Source organism: Myxine glutinosa, chromosome 1, assembly GCF_964187855.1.
Source record: "Myxine glutinosa chromosome 1, kmMyxGlut1.1, whole genome shotgun sequence".
NCBI lineage: Eukaryota > Metazoa > Chordata > Myxini > Myxiniformes > Myxinidae > Myxine > Myxine glutinosa.
Window position 1 is genome coordinate 256,822,916 of NC_136261.1, and position 13,456 is coordinate 256,836,371.

General features: G+C 38.7%; 1 protein-coding gene across 2 annotated transcripts in view; it reads left to right on the forward strand.

Annotated features, from left to right (window-relative positions):
• The window catches only part of LOC137439020 (neuroblast differentiation-associated protein AHNAK), a 138,283-nt gene that overhangs the window by 36,015 nt on the left and 88,812 nt on the right, over positions 1–13,456 (forward strand). For both annotated transcript variants that reach the window (XM_078786190.1, XM_078786195.1), the window contains exon 2: positions 4,475–4,529. The gene's annotated coding sequence lies outside the window, so the exon portion shown is untranslated. The remainder of the gene's footprint in view (positions 1–4,474; positions 4,530–13,456) is intronic.

Sequence of the window (13,456 nt, forward strand, 5' to 3'; positions counted from 1 at the left end):
GCTTGCCAAACCAGTTGTCATCGTAAAATTATATGTATTTTTATGAATACAAATGATGTTTTCAAAAATTATTACTCAATCTAAAAAAGCAAAAAACATTACTCGATCAGAAATGTCATTAGCGTTGAGACAAAGCAACTCAAGCGTGATGCACATTTTTGGCATTTTGTTTTGAACAACGAATAATCTGGAAACAACATACTCTATTGTGATACTCTTCCAAATTTTGAGTACAATCCCTTGTTATGTTTATTCTTCTTTTATGTTTAGTTGGACCTCAATTTTAAGAACACTAGTTTTACAAACCATCTTTCCTCACAGAATAACACATGTATTTCCATCAATCAATACGGTACTGTATATATTTTAATGCACGTGCAATGTGCATTCGTTTTTAGCCATCCGTCACCCTGAGGTCTTCACTACAGGGAAGACGTGACAATATATATATATATATATATATACAGACTTGGCATTTAATATGGAATTTTTTTTCTTCTTGACTTGGGTTTACTTTCTGAACTCAGTATATCAATCTGGTGAGTTTCTTTTACCCTTCGGTGATGTCTTTGGTGAAAGAACCACGTCACTGATTGTCTTTCGCAGCAAGAAGTCAATAACAGGATTATATCACAGGTGGCGTGAAAAAATGTAAGGACAGGTACATTTGACGATTGGCTTCACAATCGGGTATATAAGGGTTGTTGCGTTCTGTATTAGTGGAAAACAACTGCTGCACATCTACAAAAGTTATTGCCGCTTCCTCTGGAGATGGTCCGTCAACTTGACAATGCTGTTTGTCATGGAGTGGTGGCTTTACGAAATTCAGGCATGAAACAGCGTGCTATTGCTCGGCAGTATGGCATCACTCAAGGTCAGGTTTCAAAGATCCTGAAACGAAATGCTCAGAGGGGTGTCCCTACTCCAATACCGAGGCCAGGACGTCGACACAGAACCACAAGGAGAGATGATCGCCAGCTGCACTGGTTAGTCAGCAATGGCCGTACCAAGTCAGCTAATCGGCTTAGGGCTGAGTGGCAGCAACTGACAAATGTGCCTGTATCCAGAAGGCTAGTCAACCAACGATGGGTTCAAGTAGGCTATCGTGCCAGGCATCCCTGAGAAAGCCACGCCTGACCAGGCACACAGCCAGCGCCGATTGCAGTGGGCCAGAGAGCACCGTCAATGGCAGCCAGGACACTGGAATCACGTGACCTTCAGTGACGAGTCTAGATTTCTGGTCTATCGTCAAGATGGCCGCGTCCGAGTGTGCAGACAAGTGCATGAAGCCCACAACGAAGATTGTATAGTGCCAAGAGTCCAAGCTGGAGGTGGTGGGGTGACCGTTTGGGCTGCTTTTCATGCAGGGGGCAAAACTGACCTGGTTGTTCTGAATGGAAACCTGAACCAGTTCAAGTACAGGGTCATTCTGGAAGAAACATTGCTTGCATTTGCTCGTGCAGCCTTTCGAGGAAACTTTATCTTCCAAGATGACAATGCACGGCCTCATCGTGCTCACATGATCCAACACTTTCTTGCTGACCGTGGTGTAGAGCATATGGAGTGGCCTGCCATGTCCCCGGATATGAATCCGATAGAGAACTTGTGGGCAGAATTAACGCGTCAAATCGACAACTTTGACCAGCAGCCTACCTCTGTGCATGAATTGCAGCAGACTATTGTCACTGCATGGCAAGCGATTCCTGTCCAAACCTTGGCAAATCTCATGAACAGCATGCCTCGACATGTACATGCTCTCCTGAATGCTCGTGGGGATTACACGAAGTACTGAACTGTAATTTTACTCTCCGTAATCCCAGTCATAATTTAGCTTTTGTTTTTGTTGAAATTTTTTTTGGCTAATGTGCAAAATAAAGAGATACTTCTGGAAAACGTACAGAAGTTTAACACAGTACTGTCCGTGAATTGAGTTCGATATCAGTTTACATCACTTTCAAGGATCAATTTATTTGCTCCGAAATGTCAAATGTGGTTTTTGTTTCTTTTAAAGGTCACATTAACAAAATCTAGAATAATTTCAACATAATTCCAATGAACTTTTGGTTCTAAGACATCTTGAAAAGTAAGTTCACCCCCACAAAAAAAATATTCCATATTAAATGCCAAGTCTGTATAATTATATATATATATATATATATATATATATATATATATATATATATATATGTATATATATATATAGATGTTACTTTCATTCACAGAACATGGATGAATGATCTTACATCATGAATGAAAAACAAAACGAACTGTGCCCACTGTTCATAATAAAATCAATTTTTCAACATCAGCGAAGAGTTGAATGACGAACTAAAATGGCACTGGAGTTTGATGGAGTGAGATAGACAATTTGAGAAATGAAGACTCAGACAAATTTAGGAAAACGAGCGAGAATTGCTTTGCAATACATGTCCCCTACCGATGTGATCCAGACATGTGATACCGATCAAGACATGTCCCCTACCCATGTGATATTATGCAAGTCCAAAAAGGGCATAACTCCGTGAAAAATTGATGAAATGCCCTGAAACTCAAACTTTTGTGTAACTTTTATGTAACATAACAAAGCTAGGTACCAAGTTTCAGTTGAATATGTTAAAGGGTATGGGGAAAAAGTTTGAAAAACAACAGGTGGGACAGACAGACAGACATAGAACAACCCCATAGTCCCTTCCAGTGAAACCGGAAGGGGACTAATAAGCTTCACAAATAGTCAATTGTTCCCTTTTGTTGTGTACAGTGGACTAATTAATTGATTAATTTATACACCGCAGTTGACATCTGAAAGCATGGGCCACCTTGTTGAACTTTATTCCCAATCCGATTCTAGACTGTCAGATGGTGCTTCGCAAGCAGCGCACTCCATTGCAAAGTGTGCTATCCCTTGAATGGATGTTAAGTTGGGTGTTCCATCTGCTAGCATCAGTTAGTTGACATTAAATATCTCGCAGGGTCTATTTGCACCAAGTGGGTGAGTTATTACCGGAACAAATAAAAAAACAAATTGGGAAGGCAAAGCCAAATGTAATTCTTGCTGTTACACCGCATTGGCAACACTGAAGGTGTCAAATACCCGAGAGACATCTCATTTACCTTTCTCTCCAGTAAAAATCTGTGAGTTATCACCAAAACAGTAATACCGTAATTGTGAGATTGTATATTTTATTCACTTAAATTTTCGAAAAATTAAATTCCATTTTAGAGTTTTGATTTTATGAACTCTTTAATAGACTAGATGGATTTATGGAAAAAGGCGATGTATAAGCTTCTAGGTGCATTTTGGGGTAAAAGTTGGGAACCTCACTTTTTAACATAATTAGGGTATGCTGAATTCGATTAACCCGGTTCCCAAGCCGAATTTTGAGGGATTCTTTGGAGCTTTGAATAAACTGCTGAAGAACTTGGGCATTGGTGAACTCACAGAGGAGACAATCAAATCTGCAGAAGCGTTCGTCTGCAGAATATATAATGTGCACAGAACAACCTCTGTTGATTCAGCACGACATATGTTGTTCTCCAAGACTGGTAAACCAGAAACAATGTCACTGACAAGTGATGCTCTTCATTTCTATTTGATGCGAGTACACTATCAAGCCATGGTATGGATAAATGCTCGTTGTGCCATACCTGACCTTGGTGGAACCTGTGGAAATGGGATGGAAACGTGGTGATTCAGGACTAGAGCCTAATCTGATGTCACGAAGTCCAATCCCAGAAAATTGCCTCGAGATGATTTGTTGTGCATGCCAGTAGCAATGCAAGACTCGACGCTGCAAATGTCGCTATTCAGAGTTGAGGTGCACATCAATGTGTGCCTGGCAGCAACAGAGTGATGATCAGACCCCTTGTATGAATTTGATGTAGTTTGGCAAAACAACATGTGTGACATTTCTGAATGTTTGTGCTTCATGGCCATGTATATTTAATTTTAGAATAAATGGTTGTATGAAACATTGTCTTGTTAAAACCATTTCTTATTTTATCGTGTCCAATTTCAATATCAGTTCGAATGTCTCTTTCAATATGTCGCCAACAATAATATAGACTCGATGGATCTATGAAAATAGGCCATGTATAAGATTATAGGTGCATTTTTGGGTTAAAGTTGTAAAGTTAAAGTAAAAAAGCTGCATGTATATACATGATATATAAATGCTTGTTCAAAGAAATTGTCCAAAAATGGCAATTTGGTGGCCATTTTGTTAATGCTAATTATAAGGTCAAAAACTCAAAATTCGGCTTGGGAACCGGGTAAACCCGAAGTCAGCATACCCTAATTATGTTAAAAAGTGAGGTTCACAACTTTTACCCAAAAATGCACCTGACATTCAGATTTCTCAGAAATCCGTCTAGTCTATAATTACTTTACTCCAGAAAGTCAAGGATCTACTGTAAATATGTTTGTTTGACATCATGTGTACTCATCTATTCTATTTGTGTTTGTCTTTTATCATAGGTGGATGTTATAGAAGTGTCAAGATATTTCAGAGGATTGACGGCGGAGAGTCGAGGCAAGTATTTTATGGTGTAGCCCATAGGGCAATGCCGTCTGGAACAGTGTTTGTCTGTCCATTCGGTGTATGTATGTATGTCCCTCACAAACGTCCACCAATCAGAGCTGATGATCTGATCACATGACAGGATTGGACAGCAGAGCCTCCATTCAGCAGATCCAAGCCCTGCTATGCCGTTGTTGGACTATCGGTCTTGTTTTCATTCAGTTGGTGGAAGAGGATAGGAGGAAGACTCGCTGCATGAATATAAAGAAAAAGAGAGCAAGAACTGAGATGCGACAGATTATATTTTACATGATGACAGTTAGTTTGCCATTTTACTTGTCAGGAAGGTATTAGGGATATTGGATCGGCTTAGAAAGAAATTTGGCAAATACTTAGAGGTTGTTAAAATGGATATCGGTTACTGGGGCGAGGAGGCAATTCAAATTGTGCATTTATTTGTGCCAGTTTGTGTGTGCTTGAGCTGGTCTCCCTGTTTTGCATAATAATATTTGTCCCTCGCCATCATGCTGCTAATCAGTTAGGTAGATTAATGCACATATTCGAGTATTAGGGGGAGGGATATGATGCCGGATGATTTGGCGGAATTCTCATTGGTTTACTTAATCTGCACCATCGATTACACTCAGTCTGAGTTGCAACATATCCAGTTTGCTGTTCAAAAAGTATTTTTTGTTCCATTGGAAAGTTTCAGCTGATGTTAAAAAATTTGCCAACATGTATGCAAACTGTATCTGAAAAAATAATTGCTCAAATAATGTACACATTGCTGTTTTCAGAGTTTTATTTTTACTTTTAAGCTAAACATGCAAGAATCTAGAAAAATCATCATGTGTGGGAATTGACCATTCATATTTCAACCAATCCAAGGATGCCTTACGTAGTTGCTTTTGGCATTCATTACATATATATATATATATATATATATATATATATATGTATGTATATATATATATATATATATATATATATATATATATATATATATATATATATATATATATATACATATATATATATATATATATATATATATACATATGTATATATATATATATATATACATATATATATATATATATATATATATATACATATGTATATATATATATATATACATATATATATATATATATATATATATATATATATATATATATATATATATATATATATATATATATATATATATATATATATATACTAGCTTGGCTCGGCTCGCTACGCTCGCCTCAAGACGCGTCGTTACTGAGGAACGGGCTTGTTTTAGTTGAGGATAATGACTGTACCTGATTTGCTGTGTTGTCATGATTTACACCAATCATAATACAAACAATTATTTTGCACAAATTTATTTGTAGTGTTTGTGATATTACATTTTTATAAGCAATTTAGGTTGAAGATTTAGGTTGAAAAAATATATAAAATTCAAAAAAGAACCCCTCAGCACATACATACGGGAGGGGTAGGTGCAGACTGGAAATTTGGGACGATTACACCTCACCACCACGTAATTCAAAACATCTCACCACCACGTAATTCAAAACACCTCACCACCACGTAATTCAAAACACCTCACCACCAAGTAATTCAAAACACCTCACCACCAAGTAATTCAAAACACCTCATCACCAACTAATTCAAAACACCTCACCACCATGTAATTCAAAACACCTCACCACCACGTAATTCAAAACACCTCATCACCAACTAATTCAAAACACCTCACCACCACATAATTAAAATCACCTCACCAGCATGTAATTCAAAACACCTCACCCCACGTAATTTAAAACACCCCACCACCACATAATTTAAAACACCTCACCTCCATATAATTTAAAATACCTCACCCCGATGTAATTTAAAACACCTCACCCCCATGTAATTTCAAATACCTCACCCCCAAGTAATTTAAAACACCTCACCCCCATGTCATTTAAAATACCTCACCCCCATGTAATTTAAAATACCTCACGCCCATGTAATTTAAAATACCTCACCCCCATGTAATTTAAAATACCTCACCCCCATGTAATTTAAAACACCTCACCCCCATGTAATTTAAAACACCTCACCACCACGTAAATTAAAACACCTCACCCCCATGTAATTTAAAATACCTCACCCCCATGTAATTTAAAACACCTCACCCCACCTAATTTAAAACACCTCACCACCACATAATTCAAAATACCTCACCCCCACGTGATTCAAAACCAGAACCACGTTATTAAAAACACTTCACAACCATGGAAACAAAAGTTTCAAGGAGTAGTTCAGTGACAACAGACACTTCCCAGATATGTAGATATATAGATAAATGATTGTACCTGAGTTGCTGTTTTGTCATGGTTTACACCAATCATAATTCAAACAATCATAATGCACAAATGTATTTGTAATATACATGATATTACATTTTATAAACAATTGAAGTTGAAAACTTAAGTTGAAAAAGAAAAAATTTTACCAAAAAAATTCCCAAAATAATAATAAAATATTGGAAATTTTTTGGAAACAAATACCCTAAGGACATACCGACGGGAGAGATAGGTGCATACCCGAAGTTTGGTAGGATTTCACAAAAGTTTGAGGGAGTAGTTCAGTGACAACACAAGACAACAAAATACAAGACAACACAGACACTGCACAGATATATATATACATAAGATATATATATATATATATATATATATATATATATATATATATATATATATATATATATATATATATATATATATATATATATACATACATATATATATATATACAGACTTGGCATTTAATATGGAATTTTTTTTTTTCTTGACTTGGGTTTACTTTCTTAACTCAGCATATCAATCTGGTGAGTTTCTTTTACACTTTGGTGATTTATTTGTTAAAAGAACCATGTCACTGATTGTCTGTCGCAGCAAGAAGTCAACAACAGGATTATATCACAGGTGGCGTGGCAAAATGTACGGACAGGTGCATTTGATGATTGGCTTCACAGTCGGGTATACAAGGGTTGTTGCGTTCTGTATTAGTGGAAAAAAACTGCTGCACGTCTCCAAAAGTTATTGCCGCTTCCTCTGGAGATGGTCCGTCAACTCGACAATGCTGTTTGTCATGGAGTGGTGGCTTTACGAAATTACGGCATGAAACAGCGTGCTATTGCTCGGCAGTATGGCATCACTCAAGGTCAGGTGTCAAAGATCCTGAAACGAAATGCTCAGAGGGGTGTCCCTACTCCAATACCGAGGCCAGGACATCCACGCAGAACCACAAGGAGAGATGATCGCCAGCTGCACGGTTAGTGTGAAATGGCCATACCAAGTCAGCTAATCGGCTTAGGGCTGAGTGGGAGGAACTGACAAATGTGCCTGTATCCAGAAGGATAGTCAACCAACGACTGATTCAAGCAGGCTATCGTGCCAGGCGTCCCCTGAGAAAGCCACGCCTGACTACACAACACCGCCAGCGCCGATTGCAGTGGGCCACAGAGCACGGTCAATGGCAGCCAGTGACGAGTCTAGATTTCTGGTCTATGGTCAAGATGGCCGCGTCCGAGTGCGCAGACAAGTGCATGAAGCCTACAACAAAGATTGTATAGTGCCAAAAGTCCAAGCTGGATGTGGTGGGGTGGCCGTTTGGGCTGCTTTTCATGCAGGGGGCAAAATTGACCTGGTTGTTCTGAATGGAAACCTGAACCAGTTCAAGTACAGGGCCATTCTGGAAGAAATATTGCTTCCATTTGCTTGTGCAGCCTTTCGAGGAAACTTTGTCTTCCAAGATGACAATGCACGGCCTCATCATGCTCGCATGATCCAACACTTTCTTGCTGACCGTGGTGTGGAGCATATGGAGTGGCCTGCCATGTCCCCGGATATGAATCCGATAGAGAACTTGTGGGCAGAATTAACGCGTCAAATCGACCACTTGGACCAGCAGCCGACCTCTGTGCATGAATTGCAGCAGGCTATTGTCACTGCATGGCAAGTGATTCCTGTCCAAACCTTGGCAAATCTCGTGAACAGCATGCCTCAACGTGTACGTGCTCTCCTGAATGCTCGTGGGGGTTACACGAAGTACTGAACTGTAATTTTACTGTCCGTAATCCCAGTCGTAATTTAACTTTTGTTTTTGTTAAAAAAAAATTTGGCTAATGTGCAAAATAAAGAGATACTTCTGGAAAACGTACAGAAGTTTAACACAGTACTGTCCATGAATTGAGTTCAATATCAGTTTACATCACTTTCAAGGATCAATTTATTTGTTTCGAAATGTCAAATGTGGTTTTTGTTTCTTTTAAAGGTCACATTAACAAAATCTAGAATAATTTCAACATAATTCCAATGAACTTTTGGTTCTAAGACATCTTGAAAAGTAAGTTCACCCCCACAGAAAAAATATTCCATATTAAATGCCAAGTCTGTATATATATATATATATATATATATATATATATATATATATATATATATATATATATATATATATATATATATATATATATATATATATATATATATATATATATATATATATATATATATATATATATATATCAGTCACTATGCGACCTTCATATCATCAGTGGAGAACCGCCAGCAAGGTGTCCCATACAGCTGCTGCTGCACCTGGCTGGGAGCGATACGCACCGCCTGCCACACGGTGACGTTATCTCTGGTATCCACTCATCATATGGAGTCGACCTGGCAGCTGACATTGCACCCTGTGCTGTTCTGTACTGTAGAACAAACTGATGAGATGGTGTATCTTGGTCAAAAACTTGACATGTCATCAATAAAATGCCAATGTTTCAATTAGCAATTGTTGGTTTGTTTTATTTTGAACTGTTACAATTTTATTACATTTCAAACAAGTGGTAAGTTTCTTTTGCGTTTCAGTATGTATATATATATATATATATATATATATATATATATATATATATATATATATATATATATATATATATATATATATATATATAAAAAATATATATATATATATATATATATATATATATATATATATATATATATATATATATATATATTTATTTATATATATATATATATATATATATATATATATATATATATATATATATATATATATATATATATATATATATATATATATATATATATATATACTGAAACGCAAAAGAAACTTACCACTTGTTTGAAATGTAATAAAATTGTAACAGTTCAAAATAAAACAAACCAACAATTGCTAATTGAAACATTGGCATTTTATTGATGACATGTCAAGTTTTTGACCAAGATACACCATCTCATCAGTTTGTTCTACAGTACAGAACAGCACAGGGTGCAATGTCAGTCCCCTTTCAATAGCGTGTGTGGCCACCATTGTTTTGGATACAGGCAGTGCATCATCGGCGTATACTGCCTACCAGTCTTTGGATGGATTGCTGCTGGATTCTGTCCCACTTAGTCCTCACTGTCTGAAGCAGCTGTGCCCGTGTCCTGGCCCTGCCAACTACGCATCTCCCAAGCTCGTCCCACAGGTGCTCTATGGGATTCTGGTCAGGGGAGAGCGCAGGCCACTGCATGGTGTTGATGTTCTCGCCTTGGAGAAATGCAGTGGTAAAGCGAGCAGCATGGGGACGAGCGTTGTCATGCTGAAAGGTTCTCAGTTCTGGGTGGTCTAGCAGGAATGGCAGCAGATGAGGTCACAGGATGTTATCCACATACCGCTGGGCGTTAAGATTCCCATCCACAACCACCAGTGGCGTCCTGACACGGTAGCTCAGTCGGCCTTGCAGCATGCCCAGGGCACGCTGCCATTGATCCCTTGACAATCGTGGCATGTTGATTGAAATGCCCATTTTGCACTGGCCTTTTTAAAGCCAATATCAAGACATCACGTGCAGCTCATTAAAATCATCCCGTACCCCTTGGCTAATCACTGACAGTCAAAACGGCTGTTCAACAGCTGTGCTATGAAGTGACCATTGAAGGTTCAAGTGACAATCCGTGACCGTTTTGTCTGACAGTAAGGACACTATTGTCCACAAATAAGTTCACACATTTACTACACGCAGTGTTATTGTTGATATTTAAAGGTTTCAAAGGTGGTAAGTTTCTTTTGCGTTTCAGTATTTTTTTTTTTTTTTTTTTTTTTAAATAAACAGGAAGTAAATTCCTGAGTGGGGCTAGTCTGAAAAAATTCTGACTCAACCCGGGACTCCAACCAAGGACCTCATCACTTATGCGGTGACAGCCCACTGAGCCATTGAGTCTTCGGGATATCCTCAGAAATGTTCCACACTTAACACTGCGAGCTTTATAATGGCCGATGTCTTATGTGCCTGGTAGGCAGACCACGGATGTGAGTGTAAGTATATGTATGTGTATATATGTGTTTGCAAGTATATGTAGAAGTGCATTGGAGATTAACTCATCTACAATTATATATATACAGTAAAACTTTCTCCAACGCGGCTTCCTCGAACACGGTTTCCAATTTATACGCTGAATTAAATGCATCAAAACCTCCCCAACGCGAGGGTGTGTTTCGTATTTACGCGACCGTGGCTGGTGTTTTCCCAAATATTTATATTATTCTTATTCCTTGTTACTGTACTGTACTTTACTTAAGCCTTATCCACACAATGGAGGTCTTCTTAGGCTAAATACAAGGCTAAAAAGTCCCCCCTTGTGTGGACAAGGGTTAATTGATAGTTAATTTATACATGCAATGATACGAGTCGCCACCTGCCGTCATTGCAATCGCAGTTCGATTTTACATTGTGGATTAATTGCGACAAAACGGCCGGCGTTTTCCCAAATATTTTAATCTTTTTCCTTACTAGTACCCGACTGCAAAGCCGCAATGAGCCGGTGAAGCCAAAGCCTCTTGCCACTATTTTACCCATCACTATGGCATCAGTAGGTTAGGTAGTTGATAGTAGGTCGGTGTAGGTACCGTACCTGGTAAGACTTGGTAAAAGAGAAGAGCAGACAGTCCTCCCCAATACCTACATACAATAAATGTCACAAGAAGCTTAAGGAAGTAACTATACAATGTGCTAGCTTAAGGCCTATTTTAAGAAATTTTAACTGGGCTTAACATACGTTTTCACGGTATGTGTGTAGTCTTCTAACTTCAGTCGCTGTCAGGGCTGGTTCTCTCCGGGCACAGCAGCTTCCTCCACCAGAAGAAGTTAGCTTGCAGTAAGATCAGTGCCGACAGATCAGACGATAGCGCCGTTGCAACGGCAATGTGTGACTGTCGTTAATCAAACCGAGCTTTCTTTCTTTATGTAAACCGCTTATACCGTATTTCTGGTCGTGAAAAACTATCCCCTACGGCCGCGAGATTTCTAAAAAATAATTCTTCGTCAATTTTAGAATATTTGACGCCGTTTTCAGCGTCCGAAACGCGTAATAAGCTTTAAAAAAATATTTTTCAAATGCTCGAATCTCATTGGTTCCGGTGTTTGGTGACGATTTTCGTTGAAGATAACGAGGTTGGTCTTAACGTATTTTAATTACAAATTAGAGGTGCATTAGATTGTGAATCAAACAAAGATGGGTGAAACAAACTCCTATTGAACTTTTTTGCAATTGTTTTATGCAAACTTCCGCATCCGGTCGATGGCGGCCTCCATTGCGTGATTTGGTTTCAGAAATATTTTTTCAAATGCTCGAATCTCATTGGTTTCGGTGTTTGGTGATGCTTTTCGTTGAAGATAACCAGGCCCGTGCGGGCCGAGGTTGGTCTTAAAGTATTTTAATTACAAATTAGAGGTGCATAAGATTGTGATTCAAACAAAGACGGGTGAAAGAAACTCCTATTGAACGTTTTTCAATTTGTTATGCATACTTCCGCATCCGCAAGATGGCGGCCTCCATTGAGCTTCGGAATTCTCAAGCCAAGGCATAATCTGGTTTTCGACATAATACGTACGTGTTTATTGACAACACTGGCTTCGCCGGCTATTACCTTGCTTAATTACTATTTAATTTATATACACGCACGGCACGAGCTTCCACCTGTCGCCATCTCCAAACCTGCTGCTGCTGCAGTCGTCCCAAAAGACCCAATTTGAACCAACCAGACAAGAAGAGGAGGAAAACAATGACCATGGAGGTCAAACTTGATATCCTGAATAACTTACCATCAGTTTCTGCTTCATCTTTGGCCAGGCAATATGGCATGAATGAATCAACCATTAGGACAGTATGGAAGGCAGAAGATAAAATCAGTTCCAGCGTTCATGCAGGAGCCTCCATCGCAACATCATACATTAGCAGGAGAGACACCCTTGTTGAAAAATGGAGAAAAGATTGAGTGTCTGGATCGAAGATCAGAACCAGAAAACTGTTCCAGTGGATGGGCCCATTATAAGAAGAAAGGCCATTAGCATCAACAATTACCTGAAGAAGGAAGCCCAACCTGATGAAGAAACTGAGTCATCATCTGACTAGCACCATCATCATCATTTAAAGCAAGCAGGGGCTGGTTTGACAAATTTAAAATTCGATATAACCTCCATAATGTCAAGCTGACTGGAGAGGCTGCTTCTGCTGATGTAGAAGCAGCTACAGAATACCCAAAAGAGGTTCAGAAGCTGATAGAGGAGAAAGGATATCTTCCAGAACAAATCTTCAATGCAGATGACACAGGTCTATTCTGGAGGAAAATGCCCAAATAGGACCTGCCCAATTTCCCAATAGGAAATGCCCAATTCCAAAAAAGAACGAACTGCCTCAGGAGTTAAAGCTGCCAAAGACAGATGCACCCTTCTCTTTTGTGGCAATGCTGCTGGGACTTCAAATGCAAGCCAATGCTTGTCTACAGAGCAGAGAACCCCAGAGCTCTGAAAGGCAAGACGAAGTCCATGCTGCTAGTTTTTTGAGATCAAACAAAAAAGCCTGGGTTACTGCCAAAGTGTTTAAAGA